The sequence below is a fragment of the Oryzias latipes genome, chromosome 18 (assembly GCF_002234675.1).
Source record: "Oryzias latipes chromosome 18, ASM223467v1".
Taxonomy (NCBI): domain Eukaryota; kingdom Metazoa; phylum Chordata; class Actinopteri; order Beloniformes; family Adrianichthyidae; genus Oryzias; species Oryzias latipes.
Genome location: NC_019876.2, coordinates 6,882,023 through 6,898,009, shown reverse-complemented (window position 1 = coordinate 6,898,009; position 15,987 = coordinate 6,882,023). Strand labels below are relative to the sequence as shown.

The 15,987-nt window shown below is 35.3% G+C and overlaps 1 protein-coding gene across 2 annotated transcripts in view; it reads right to left on the bottom strand.

Moving 5' to 3' along the window:
* dnah2 (dynein axonemal heavy chain 2) overlaps positions 1 to 15,987 on the bottom strand; it is a 76,550-nt gene that overhangs the window by 30,567 nt on the left and 29,996 nt on the right. The window lies entirely within an intron of this gene.

Here is a 15,987-nt window from a genome sequence, read left to right as displayed (position 1 = left end):
TGAGTATTCCTCCAAAAACCGGCCCTCTGAGCCCCTCCCAACCTACGAAAACGAGCGGGTTCTCACACTGTGAAGTAGATAAGTGAGAACAGCCTGCGCTGCCAACAACGGCCCTAGCTAGCTGGGATTGGCTAAACGCTTTGATTTTCTATGCACAATATGCACATCCGTCTTTGCAAAAGTTTAAATGTTGTTCGTTGATGTGGGCCAAACACCGACACGCTGCCGAGGTTGATGTCATGAAATGGGAGGCACCCACAAGAGAGAAAGTTGACGCCTCAGAGATCGAGTCGTCTCACTTCTTGTAGGAAAATGAGCTTTAAAAATAACTCACGTTTGATTAAAATATATTTTTTTAAGGGTAGTATTTTATCATATACATGGATATTGTTTACTATAAAAGGCCTAAGAATAGCATGATATACAGGCCCTTTAAGTCATGTATTTTATGACATTAGTCACAAAAATGTGAGTAAAAACTGCTCCAACTTTAGCAAATATGTGTCCATAGGGTGAATTTCAAGTTATACTGAATAATAATGAATGTAAATCAATAGTAAATAAGAATGTTAATAAATAATAACGTAGCACACAGAACCGAGATGAACACTTTTACAATTACCGGTATTTAAAATAAAAAGTTCTGGGTTAAGACGAGAGAAATACTTTATTTTGCCCCCTAAATGGGAAACTCAAGCGTTTTATTTTAACCACAGTGTTTATACGTACATCTTAAAATAGCAAAAAAATGAGTTTTTTAATTTAAAAAAAACAATTTAAATAATGAAAATGATGGAATAATTTTCTGGTTCAGAGTTCAGAATTGCTCTGTGATAAATAGTGAATGATCGTGTTCTGTCCCTATCCGAACCACTTATTTATTGGTTGAATGCTGTAAAGCATTCAACCCTTTGTTTTCCTGTTTCTCTTTATTTATTATTATTGGTTGAATGCTGTAAAGCATTCAACCCTTTGTTTTCCTGTTTCTCTTTATTGGTTGAATGCTGTAAAGCATTCAACCCTTTGTTTTCCTGTTTCTCTTTATTTATTGGTTGAATGCTGTAAAGCATTCAACCCTTTGTTTTCCTGTTTCTCTTTATTGGTTGAATGCTATAAAGCATTCAACCCTTTGTTTTCCTGTTTCTCTTTATTTCTTTATTATTATTTACACTATCTTCCGCTGTTTTTTGACACTTAACTACTTCTACAATTTTTAACCTATTTTAACCATTCAACTTTTAAAATGTTCAGCTCCTTCAGCTTATTCCAGCTATGACTTTTGGTTTTTCAAATCCTTGTACTTTTTAAGATATTCCAGGTTTTCCGGGAATTTTTGCTCCATTGAAATACATGGAGAATTTTTCGTTCAGAAGTTCACAGTTAAACTCCTTCTACAATTTTTCACCTATTTTAACCGTTCCACTATGAAAATGTTCAGCTCTTTCATATTATTCTAGCTATGACATTTTGGTCCTTCAAATCTTTGAACTTTTCCAGATATTCCCGGATATTCCCAGATTTTCCAATCTTTTTGCTCCATTGGCCACACCTTTGCTTCTTTAAACAATTGTAACTTTAACATTCTTTTGGCTAGAGACACAGTTCAAATATTGAAATGTTCACAAGGTTTTGGACTTCAACATAAGGTTCAAAATTATTATGGGATGGCAACACCACCTACAGTTTGGCGGCCATTTTGTGCCAAAATGTGAGGCAATTTTAAACTTCTTCAAACTTTCACCTATTTTTACCATTCTACTATTACAATGTTCAACCCTTTCAGCTTATTCCTTTCAGCTATGACTTTTGGTCCTTCAAATCCTTGAACTTTTCCAGATATTCCCGGATATTCCCAGATTTTCCAATGTTTTTGCTCCATTGGCCACACCTTTGCTTCTTTAAACAATTGTAACTTTAACATTCTTTTGGCTAGGGACACCGTTCAAATATTGAAATGTTCACAAGGTTTTGGACTTCAACATAAGGTTCAAAATTATTATGGGATGGCAACACCACCTACAGTTTGGCGGCCATTTTGTGCCAAAATGTAAGGCAATTTTAAACTTCTTCAAACTTTCACCTATTTTTACCATTCTACTATTACAATGTTCAACCCTTTCATCTTATTCCTTTCAGCTATGACCTTTGGTCCTTCAAATCTTTGAACTCTTCCAGATATTCCCGGATATTCCCAGATTTTCCAATGTTTTTGCTACATCGGCCACACCTTTGCTTCTTTAAACAATTGTAACTTTAACATTCTTTTGGATAGAGACACCGTTCAAATATTGAAATGTTCACAAGGTTTTGGACTTCAACATAAAGTTCAAAATTATTATGGGATGGCAACACCACCTACAGTTTGGCGGCCATTTTGTGCCAAAATGTGAGGCAATTTTAAACTTCTTCAAACTTTCACGTATTTTAATCCTTCTACTATTACAATGTTCAACCCTTTCAGCTTATTCCTTTCAGCTACGACTTTTAGTCTTTCAAATCTTTGAACTTTTCAAGATATTCCAAGATTTTCCAGGATTTTCCAAGATTTTTGCTTCATTTAAATACATGGAGAATCCTTGAAAACCTTTGTTGCTTTCAAGCATTATAACTTTAACATGCTTTCAGCTATAGGCACTGTTCAAACATAGAAATGTTCACAAGGCTTTGGACTTCAACATACGTTTTGAAATTATTATGGGATGGCAACACAACCTACTGTTTGGCGGCCATTTTGTGCCTAAACGTGAGGCGTTTTTAAACTTCTGTTTTTAACCATTTTACTATTGAAATGTTCAACTCTTATAGCTTATTCCTTTAAGTTATGAATTTTGGTCTTTCATATCCTTGAAATTTTCAAGATATTCCAGGAAATTCCAGGATTTTACAGGAGCTATGCTCCATTTAAATACAAGCATAATCATCGAAAACCTTTGTTTACTTTAACCATTGTAACTTCAACATGCTTTCAGCTAGAGACACCGTTCAAACATTGAAATTTTCACAAGGCTTTTGATTTCAGCATTGGTTTTGAACTTATTATGGGATGGCAACACTACCTACGGTTTAAATGCCATTTTGTGCCAAAATGTGAGGCAATTTTAAACTCCTTCAAACTTTCACCTATTTTAACCACTCTACTATTTCAATGTTCAACTCTTTCAGCTTTGGGCCATAAAATACGGTTAGAAATCATTATGGGATGTCGACACAACCTACTGTTTGGTGGCCATTTTATGACAAAATATGAAGCAAATATTGCAATAAACTTCATCCATGGCTGGAACAGAACATATTAAAATTCACTGGATCTGGACATATAAGGAATGTGGGCGTGCTGAGCAAACAAACTTCGTTGCTAAGGACGTCCAAAGGTTTACTTTTTCCGATTTGTCTGAAACTGACGTCGATTTGTTCGTCATACCCAGGCGACCCAAACGTAAAATGGTTGCTATGGAGATAAAATTAATAGAAAGCCGCCATTTTGAAAAGAGTGGATTTTCTATCAACTTAGAACATGTAGCTTTTACCAATATGATACTCTCAAACAACGTGTTTTTTGGAGTCAGTTGATAATGCTGATTCCAATGCTAGCACTTTTAGCCATATTAGCATTATCTTTACATTTTCAACAGTTCAGCCATTTTTTAACAATTTCAGATTTAATGCTTAACTCCTTCTACAAACTTTGACCTATTTTAACCATTCTACTATTACAATGTTCAACATTTTCATCTTATTCCTGCTAGGACTTTTGCACCTTTAACTTTTCAAGGTTTTTCCAGAACAGTTAAGCCATTTCTTCAGCTAATTCAGCTTTCATTCAGCAGTACAGCATTCAACCCTGCATTTTCTTCTGGAAATGCAGCTTCTTCTAGTTTATTATTATCGTATCTTATAGTATCTTCCGCCGTTTTTTGGCGCTTAACTCCTTCTACAATTTTTAACCCATTTTAACCATTCAACTTTTAAAATGTTCAGCTCTTTCAGCTTATTCCTGCTATGACTTTTGGTTTTTCAAATCCTTTTACTTTTTAAGATATTCCAGTTTTTCCGGGAATTTTTGCCCTATTAAAATACATTGGGAAGTTACGGTTCATGAGGTTCCAGGTTCGACACCCGGTTCGGACGCTTCAAAATTTTCTTCCAACCAACTTTTAAAATGTTCAACTCTTTCAACTTATTACAGTTATTACTTTTGGTCATTCAAATCATTGAACTTTTTAAGATATTCCAGGATTTACCAGGAATTTTGCTCCATTAAATTACATAGGGAATTCTTGTGCTTAACCTCTTTTACAGGTTTTCACCTATATTAACCATTTTACTTTTAAAATGTTGAGCTCTTTCAGCTCAATTCAGCCATTTCTTTTACAAATTTAGCTTTCTTTCAGCAATACAGCATTCAACCCTGCATTTTCTTCTGGAAATGCAGCTCCTTCTAGTTATTATTATAGTATCTTCCGCCGTTTTTTGGCGTTTAACTACTTCTACAAATTTTAACCTATTTTAACCATTCTACTATTAAAATGTTCATCTCTTTCATCTTATTTCTGCTATGACTTTTGGTTTTTCAAATCCTTTTACTTTTTAAGATATTCCAGGTTTTCCAGGAATTTTTGCTCCATTGAAATACATGGAGAATTTTTCGTTCAGAAGTTCACAGTTAAACTCCTTCTACAATTTTTCACCTATTTTAACCGTTCGACTATGAAAATGTTCAGCTCTTTCATCTTATTCTAGCTATGACATTTTGGTCCTTCAAATCTTTGAACTTTTCCAGATATTCCCGGATATTCCCAGATTTTCCAATGTTTTTGCTCCATTGGCCACACCTTTGCTTCTTTAAACAATTGTAACTTTAACATTCTTTTGGCTAGAGACACCGTTCAAATATTGAAATGTTCACAAGGTTTTGGACTTCAACATAAGGTTTAAAAATTATTATGGGATGGCAACACCACCTACAGTTTGGCGGCCATTTTGTGCCAAAATGTGAGGCAATTTTAAACTTCTTCAAACTTTCACCTATTTTTACCATTCTACTATTACAATGTTCAACCCTTTCATCTTATTCCTTTCAGCTATGACTTTTGGTCCTTCAAATCTTTGAACTTTTCCAGATATTCCCGGATATTCCCAGATTTTCCAATGTTTTTGCTCCATTGGCCACACCTTTGCTTCTTTAAACAATTGTAACTTTAACATTCTTTTGGCCAGAGACACCGTTCAAATATTGAAATGTTCACAAGATTTTGGACTTCAACATAAGGTTCAAAATTATTATGGGATGGCAACACCACCTACAGTTTGGCAGCCATTTTGTGCCAAAATGTGAGGCAATTTTAAACTTCTTCAAACTTTCACGTATTTTAATCCTTCTACTATTACAATGTTCAACCCTTTCAGCTTATTCCTTTCAGCTACGACTTTTAGTCTTTCAAATCTTTGAACTTTTCAAGATATTCCAAGATTTTCCAGGATTTTCCAAGATTTTTGCTTCATTTAAATACATGGAGAATCCTTGAAAACCTTTGTTGCTTTCAAGCATTATAACTTTAACACGCTTTCAGCTAGAGGCACCGTTCAAACATTGAAATGCTCACAAGGCTTTGGACTTCAACATACGTTTTGAAATTATTATGGGATGGCAACACAACCTACTGTTTGGTGGGCATTTTTTGACAAAATCTGAAGCAAATGTTGCAATAAATTTCATCCATGGCTGGAACTGAACATATTGAAATTCACTGGATCTGGACATATAAGGAATGTGGGCGTGGTTAGCAAACAAAGCTCGTTGCTAAGGACGTCCAAAAATTTACTTTTTCCGATTCATCTGAAACCGACGTGGATTTGTTCCTCATCTCCAGGCGACCCAAACATAAAATGGTTGCTATGGAGATAAAATCAATAAAAAAGCCGCCATTTTGAAAAGAGTGGATTTTCTATCAACTTAGAACATGTAGCTTTTACCAATATAATACTCTCAAACAACGTGTTTTTTGGAGTCAGTTGATGATGCTGGTTCCAATGCTAGTACTTTTAGCCATTTTAGCAACATCTTCAAATTTTCAACAATTCAGCCATTTTTTCAACAATTTCAGCTTTCATGCTTAAGTCCTACAAATTTTGACCTATTTCAGCCATTCTACTATTACAATGTTCAACTTTTTCAGCTTATTCCTGCTAGGACTTTTGCACCTTTAACTTTTCATGGTTCTTCCAGTACAGTTCAGCCATTTCTTCAGCTAATTCAGCTTTCATTCAGCAGTACAGCATTCAACCCTGCATTTTCTTCTGGAAATGCAGCTCCTTCTAGTTGGTTGAATGCTATAAAGCATTCAACCCTTTGTTTTCCTGTTTCTCTTTATTTATTGGTTGAATGCTGTAAAGCATTCAACCCTTTGTTTTCCTGTTTCTCTTTATTTATTATTCTTTACGCCTATCTTCCGCCGTTTTTCGCCGCTTAACTCCTTCTACAATTTTTAACCGATTGTAACCATTCAACTTTTAAAATGTTCAGCTCTTTCTGCTTATTTGTGCTATGACTTTTGGTTTTTCAAATCCTTTTACTTTTTAAGATATTCCAGGTTTTCCGGGAATTTTTGCTCCATTGAAATACATGGAGAATTTTTCGTGCAGAAGTTCACAGCTAAACTCCTTCTACAATTTTTCACCTATTTTAACCGTTTGACTATGAAAATGTTCAGCTCTTTCATCTTATTCTAGCTATGACATTTTGTCCTTCAAATCCTTGAACTTTTCCAGATATTCCCGGATATTCCCGGATTTTCCAATTATTTTGCTCCATTGGCCACACCTTTGCTTCATTAAACAACTGTAACTTTAACATTCTTTTGGCTAGAGACACCGTTCAAATATTGAAATGTTCACAAGGTTTTGGACTTCAACATAAGGTTCAAAATTATTATGGGATGGCAACACCACCTACAGTTTGGCCGCCATTTTGTGCCAAAATGTGAGGCAATTTTAAACTTCTTCAAACTTTCACCTATTTTTACCATTCTACTATTACAATGTTCAACCCTTTCAGCTTATTCCTTTCAGCTATGACTTTTGGTCCTTCAAATCCTTGAACTTTTCCAGATATTCCCGGATATTCCCAGATTTTCCAATCTTTTTGCTCCATTGGCCACACCTTTGCTTCTTTAAACAATTGTAACTTTAACATTCTTTTGGCTAGAGACACCGTTCGAATATTGAAATGTTCACAAGGTTTTGGACTTCAACATAAGGTTCAAGATTATTATGGGATGGCAACACCACCTACAGTTTGGCGGCCATTTTGTGCCAAAATGTGAGGCAATTTTAAACTTCTTCAAACTTTCACCTATTTTTACCATTCTACTATTACAATGTTCAACCCTTTCATCTTATTCCTTTCAGCTACGACTTTTAGTCTTTCAAATCTTTGAACTTTTCAAGATATTCCAAGATTTTCCAGGATTTTTGCCCCATTAAAATGCATAGGGAATTCTTGTGCTTAACCTCTTTTACAGGTTTTTACTTTTTTTAACCATTTTACTTTTAAAATGTTGAGCTCTTTCAGCTCAGTTCAGCCATTTATTTTACACATTAAGCTTTCTTTCAGCAATACAGCATTCAACCCTGCATTTTCTTCTGGAAATGCAGCTCCTTCTAGTTCTTTATTACGCTCATCTTCCGCCGTTTTTCGGCACTTAACTCCTTCTACAATTTTTAACCGATTTTAACCATTCAACTTTTAAAATGTTCAGCTCTTTCAGCTCATTATTGCTATGACTTTTGGTACTTCTACTCCTTGTACTTTTTAAGATATTCCAGTTTTTCCGGGAATTTTTGCCCTATTAAAATGCATTGGGAAGTTATGGTGCACGAGGCGCCCTGTTCGACACCCGGTTTGGACCCTTAAAATTTTCTTCCAACCAACTTTTAAAATGTTCAACTCTTTCAACTTATTACAGTTATTACTTTTGGTCATTCAAATCATTGAACTTTTTAAGATATTCCAGGATTTTTGCTCCATTAAAATACATAGGGAATTCTTGTGCTTAACCTCTTTTACAGGTTTTTACCCTTTTTAACCATTTTACTTTTAAAATGTTGAGCTCTTTCAGCTCAGTTCAGCCATGTCTTTAACAAATTAAACTTTCTTCTAGCAATACAGCATTGAATCCTGTATTTTCTTCTGGAAATGCATCTCCTTCTACAATTTTTTTACCTCCACAATTTTTTTACCATCAATTTTGGTCATTCAAATCCTTTTACCTTTCAAAAGGGAAAACTTTTGTTCGTTTTTCCACGTAAAATACGAACTGTGGCATGAAACCGTTTCAACTCGGCTTTGCCCACTGGAACTGTACACGACAAGCCTTATTTATTTACACCGGCTGCATTGTATTGTAACTAAAGTGTTAGCTCAGTGGCTAAGGTGAACGGTTTATCATACTGAGGTTCTGAGTTCGATTCTGGCATTCGACTTTTTCTGCATGGTTTTTTACCTTGCCTTTCTTGATGAGATTCAGTTCCACTCACTTAAATATATTTCGTTACATGGAAGAATTTTCTTTCAGGTGGTATTACTCATAAGTTTTGACTTTTTATCCTTTAACTTTTAGGGATTTTCCAGGACAGTTCAGCCATTTCATCAGCAAGTTCAGCTTTCATTAAGCAGTACTGCATTCAATCTTTGACAACCTTTGATTCTTCCAACCCTTACAACTTCCACACAATTTTAGCTAGAGACACCATTCAAACGTTAAAATGATCAGAGCAGCTTAAAGCACACACACAAACACTCGATGTATGTTAGAAAAAACAGTGGGAGCAAATCTAAGTTAGTTTTGATGTATTTTTTATTTTCCTCCTCGTAGCTGGAAGCTGCAGTTCAAACATGTGCTCCAGCCATCTTGTGAACAAACGTCAGGACCCTGGCCTTAGCCCCGCCCACGGCCGCTAAGGCTCATGGGAAGTGTTGATTCCCACCCCATGAGTTAGGCGGCTGTTACGAGAAGTGACTATCATGTTGTTACTCCACATATGTTACTGGTTAAATGACAATATAATGCTGTGTCATTCAGCTAGCTAGCTGATGATCAATGTGTCTCTCCACTATACATGGATAACTGTGCTATGATTGATGATACATGCACAGTTGGGAAATTTAATCATGTGACACAGAATTGTACATGGTGCCCCCTACCGGATGATTTTACTGTATGTCTACTTTAGTTTTAAATGATCAATGCATTAGACTGTACCATCAAGGTTTGAAATCATTAAGAGATAGGGAGGGTTTGGCAGCCTTTTTGTGTTTTCAAATTTGATACCTTTGTTGCTTTTAACTTTCCTACCTTTGACATGCCTTTAGCTAGAAACACCGTTCAAACATTAAACTGCTCATAAGACTTTGTATTTCAATATTAGTTTTGAAATTATTATGGGATGGCAACACCAACTACGGTTTTGCGGCCATTTTGTGCCTAAATGTGAGGCGATTTTAAACTGTTTTTTTAAACCTATTTTAACCATTTTACTGTTGCTATGTTAAGATCTTTCAGCCTAATCCTTTCAGCTATTACTTTTGGTCTTTCAAATCCTTGAACCTTTCAAGGTTTTCCAGGATTTTCCAAGATTTTTCCTCCATTAAAATACATTGAGAATCCTTGAAAACCTTTGGTTCTTTCAACCATCATAACTTCAACATGCCTTTAGCTACAGACACTGTTCAAACATTAAATTGATCACAAGGCTTTGGAATATAAAATACGTTTATAAATCATTATGGGATGTCGACACAACCTACTGTTTGGTGGCAATTTCATTACAAAATCTGAAGCAAATATTGCAATAAACTTCATCCATGGCTAGAACCGAACATATTGAAATTCACTGGATCTGGACATATAAGGAATGTGGGTGTGGTTAGCAAACAAACTTTGTTGCTAAGGACGTCCAAAGGTTTACTTTTTCCAATTTGTCTGAAACTAATGTCGATTTGTTCGTCATCCCCAGGCGACCCAAACATAAAATGGTTGCTATGGAGATAAAATTAATAGAAAAGCCGCCATTTTCAAAAAAGTGGATTTTCTGTCAACTTAGAACATGTAGTTTTACCAATATGATACTCTTAAACAATGTGTTTTTTTGAGTCAGTTGATGATGCTGATTTCAGTGCTAGCACTTTTAGCCATATTAGCAACATCTTCACATTTTCAAAAGTTTAGCCATTTTTTCAACAATTTCAGCTTTAATGCTTAACTCCATCTACAAACTTTGACCTATTTTAGCCATTCTACTATTACAATGTTCAACTTTTTCAGCTTATTCCTGCTAGGAGTTTTGTACCTTTACCTTTTCAAGGTTTTCCAGTACAGTTCAGCCATTTCTTCAGCTAATTCAGCTTTCATTCAGCACTACAGCATTCAACCCTGCATTTTCTTCTGGAAATGCAGCTCCTTCTAGTTTATTGGTTGAATGCTGTAAAGCATTCAACCCTTTGTTTTCCTGTTTCTCTTTATTTATTCTTTATTACGCTCATCTTCCGCCGTTTTTCGGCACTTAACTCCTTCTACAGTTTTTAACCGATTTTTACCATTCAACTTTTAAAATGTTCAGCTCTTTCAGCTAATTATTGCTTTGACTTTTGGTACTTTTAATCCTTGTACTTTTTAAGATATTCCAGTTTTTCCGGGAATTTTTGCCCTATTAAAATGCATTGGGAAGTTATGGTGCACAAGGTTGCCGGATCGACTCCCAGTTCGGACCCTTAATATTTTTTCTACCATTTTACTTTTAAAATGTTCAAATCTTTCAACTTATTACAGTTATTACTTTTGGCTTTTGAAATACTTCAACTTTTTAAGATATTCCAGGATTTTTGCTCCATTAAAATACACAGGGAATCCTTGTGCCTAACTTCTTTTACAGTTTTTTACCTACTTTAACCATTTTACTTTTAAAATGTTGAGCTCTTTCAACTTATTACAGTGATTACTTTTGGTCATTCAAATCATTGAACTTTTTAAGATATTCCAGGATTTTCCAGGATTTTTTGCTCCATTAAAATACACAGGGAATCCTTGTGCTTAACTTCTTTTACAGGTTTTTACCTACTTTAACCATTGTACTAACCATTCCTTTCCTTCAAATCTTCAAATTTTCAACAATTCAGCCATTTTTTCAACAATTTAGGGCCTTGTTTAACTCCTTTTACAATTTTTGTACCTACACAATTTTTTTACCACCACTTTTGGTCCTTCAAATCCTTTGACCTTTCAAAAGTGAAAATTTTCGTTCGTTTTTTCCACGTAAAAAACGAACTGTGGCATGAAATCGTTTCAACTCAGCTTCTCCCAATAAGACTATATACGACAAGCTTGATTAATAGATACCGGCTGCATTGTGTCGTCACAGAAATGTTAGCTCAATGGCTTAGAAAGTGGTCTTACAATACTGAGGTTCTGAGTTCGAATCCAGCATCTGACTTTTTCTGCATGTTTTTTTACCTTGCCTTTCTTGATGAAATTCAGTTCCACTAACTCAATTATATTTCGTTACATGGAAGAAATTTCTTTGAGGTGGGGTTACTCATAAGCTTTGACGTTTCAATGTATGTTAGAAAAAACAGTGGGAGCAAATCTAAGTTAGTTTTGATGTATTTTTTATTTTCCTCCTCGTAGCTGGAAGCTGCAGTTCAAACATGTGCTTCAGCCATTTTGTGAACAAGCGTCGCCCACGGCCGCTAAGGCTCATGGGAAGTGTTGATTCCCAAACCATGAGTTAGGTGGCTGTTACGAGAATTGACTATCATGTTGTTACGCCACACGTTAGTTGTTCAAAGACAATAAAATGCTGTGTCATCCAGCTATCTAGCTGATGATCAGCACAGCTCTCAATTATACATGGATGAGTATGCTAAGATTCATGACCCATGCAAAGTTGAGAGAATTAGTCATGAGGTTGAACATAAGACAGAATGCCCCTTTCTGGAGGAAGTGACCGTACTTTCACTGTCAAATTCTTAGTGCTTTGGAATATTACATCAAAGTTTGAAATCATTATGGGATGGAAACTGCATGGCAGCCATTTTGTGTTTTTCAAATTTGAAACTGTAGTTTCTTTCAACCAATATAACTTCCACATACTTGTAGGTAGAGACACAGTTCAAACATTGAAATGTTCGCAAGGCTTTGGACTTCAATATAAGGCTCAAAACTATTATGGGATGGCAACACCACCTAGAGTTTGGTGGCCATTTTGTGCCAAAATGTGAGGCAATTTTATACTTCTTCAAACTTTCACCTATTTTTACCATTCTACTATTACAATGTTCAACCCTTTCATCTTATTCCTTTCAGCTATGACTTTTGGTCCTTCAAATCCTTGAACTTTTCCAGATATTCCCGGATATTCCCAGATTTTCCAATCTTTTTGCTCCATTGGCCACACCTTTGCTTCTTTAAACAATTGTAACTTTAACATTCTTTTGGCTAGAGACACCGTTCAAATATTGAAATGTTCACAAGGTTTTGGACTTCAACATGAAGTTCAAAATTATTATGGGATGGCAACACCACCGACAGTTTGGCGGCCATTTTGTGCCAAAATGTGAGGCAATTTTAAACTTCTTCAAACTTTCACGTATTTTAATCCTTCTACTATTACAATGTTCAACCCTTTCAGCTTATTCCTTTCAGCTACGACTTTTAGTCTTTCAAATCTTTGAACTTTTCAAGATATTCCAAGATTTTCCAGGATTTTCCAAGATTTTTGCTTCATTTAAATACATGGAGAATCCTTGAAAACCTTTGTTGCTTTCAAGCATTATAACTTTAACAAGCTTTCAGCTAGAGGCACCGTTCAAACATTGAAATGCTCACAAGGCTTTGGACTTCAACATACGTTTTGAAATTATTATGGGATGGCAACACAACCTACTGTTTGGTGGGCATTTTTTGACAAAATCTGAAGCAAATGTTGCAATAAACTTCATCCATGGCTGGAACTGAACATATTGAAATTCACTGGATCTGGACATATAAGGAATGTGGGCGTGGTTAGCAAACAAAGCTCGTTGCTAAGGACGTCCAAAAGTTTACTTTTTCCGATTCATCTGAAACCGACGTTGATTTGTTCCTCATCTCCAGGCGACCCAAACATAAAATGGTTGCTATGGAGATAAAATCAATAGAAAAGCCGCCATTTTGAAAAGAGTGGATTTTCTATCAACTTAGAACATGTAGCTTTTACCAATATAATACTCTCAAACAACGTGTTTTTTGGAGTCAGTTGATGATGTTGATTCCAATGCTAGTACTTTTAGCCATTTTAGCAACATCTTCAAATTTTCAACAATTCAGCCATTTTTTCAACAATTTCATACTTTCATGCTTAAGTCCTACAAATTTTGACCTATTTCAGCCATTCTACTATTACAATGTTCAACTTTTTCAGCTTATTCCTGCTAGGACTTTGCACCTTTAACTTTTCATGGTTCTTCCAGTACAGTTCAGCCATTTCTTCAGCTAATTCGGCTTTCATTCAGCAGTACAGCATTCAACCCTGCATTTTCTTCTGGAAATGCAGCTCCTTCTAGTTATTATCGTATCTTATAGTATCTTCCGCCGTTTTTTGGCGTTTAACTACTTCTACAATTTTTAACCTATTTTAACCATTCTACTATTAAAACGTTCATCTCTTTCATCTTATTTCTGCTATGACTTTTGGTTTTTCAAATCATTTTACTTTTTAAGATATTCCAGGTTTTCCGGGAATTTTTGCTCCATTGAAATACATGGAGAATTTTTCGTTCAGAAGTTCACAGTTAAACTCCTTCTACAATTTTTCACCTTTTTTAACCGTTCGACTATGAAAATGTTCAGCTCTTTCATCTTATTCTAGCTATGACATTTTGGTCCTTCAAATCTTTGAACTTTTCCAGATATTCCCGGATATTCCCAGATTTTCCAATGTTTTTTCTCCATTGGCCACACCTTTGCTTCTTTAAGCAATTGTAACTTTAACATTCTTTTGGCTAGAGACACCGTTCAAATATTGAAATGTTCACAAGGTTTTGGACTTCAACATAAGGTTCAAAATTATTATGGGATGGCAACACCACCTACAGTTTGGCGGCCATTTTGTGCCAAAATGTGAGGCAATTTTAAACTACTTCAAACTTTCACCTATTTTTACCATTCTACTATTACAATGTTCAACCTTTTCAGCTTATTCCTTTCAGCTATGACTTTTGGTCCTTCAAATCCTTGAACTTTTCCAGATATTCCCGGATATTCCCAGATTTTCCAATCTTTTTGCTCCATTGGCCACACCTTTGCTTCTTTAAACAATTGTAACTTTAACATTCTTTTGGCTAGAGACACCGTTCAAATATTGAAATGTTCACAAGGTTTTGGACTTCAACATAAGGTTTAAAAATTATTATGGGATGGCAACACCACCTACAGTTTGGCGGCCATTTTGTGCCAAAATGTGAGGCAATTTTAAACTACTTCAAACTTTCACCTATTTTTACCATTCTACTATTACAATGTTCAACCCTTTCATCTTATTCCTTTCAGCTATGACTTTTGGTCCTTCAAATCTTTGAACTTTTCCAGATATTCCCGGATATTCACAGATTTTCCAATGTTTTTGCTCCATTGGCCACACCTTTGCTTCTTTAAACAATTGTAACTTTAACATTCTTTTGGCTAGAGACACCGTTCAAATATTGAAATGTTCACAAGGTTTTGGACTTCAACATAAAGTTCAAAATTATTATGGGATGGCAACACCACCTACAGTTTGGCGGCCATTTTGTGCCAAAATGTGAGGCAATTTTAAACTTCTTCAAACTTTCACGTATTTTAATCCTTCTACTATTACAATGTTCAACCCTTTCAGCTTATTCCTTTCAGCTACGACTTTTAGTCTTTCAAATCTTTGAACTTTTCAAGATATTCCAAGATTTTCCAGGATTTTCCAAGATTTTTGCTTCATTTAAATACATGGAGAATCCTTGAAAACCTTTGTTGCTTTCAAGCATTATAACTTTAACAAGCTTTCAGCTAGAGGCACCGTTCAAACATTGAAATGCTCACAAGGCTTTGGACTTCAACATACGTTTTGAAAATATTATGGGATGGCAACACAACCTACTGTTTGGTGGGCATTTTTTGACAAAATCTGAAGCAAATGTTGCAATAAACTTCATCCATGGCGGGAACTGAACATATTGAAATTCACTGGATCTGGACATATAAGGAATGTGGGCGTGGTTAGCAAACAATGTTCGTTGCTAAGGACGTCCAAAAGTTTACTTTTTCCGATTCATCTGAAACCGAGGTTGATTTGTTCCTCATCTCCAGGCGACCCAAACATAAAATGGTTGCTATGGAGATAAAATCAATAGAAAAGCCACCATTTTGAAAAGAGTGGATTTTCTATCAACTTAGAACATGTAGCTTTTACCAATATAATACTCTCAAACAACGTGTTTTTTGGAGTCAGTTGATGATGCTGATTCCAATGCTAGTACTATTAGCCATTTTAGCAACATCTTCAAATTTTCAACAATTCAGCCATTTTTTCAACAATTTCAGCTTTCATGCTTAAGTCCTTCAAATTTTGACCTATTTCAGCCATTCTACTATTACAATGTTCAACTTTTTCAGCTTATTCCTGCTAGGACTTTTGCACCTTTAACTTTTCATGGTTCTTCCAGTACAGTTCAGCCATTTCTTCAGCTAATTCAGCTTTCATTCAGCAGTACAGCATTCAACCCTGCATTTTCTTCTGGAAATGCAGCTCCTTCTAGTTGGTTGAATGCTGTAAAGCATTCAACCCTTTGTTTTCCTGTTTCTCTTTATTTATTGGTTGAATGCTGTAAAGCATTCAACCCTTTGTTTTCCTGTTTCTCTTTATTTATTTATTTTATTCTTTACACCTATCTTCCGCCGTTTTTCGCCGCTTAACTACTTCTAC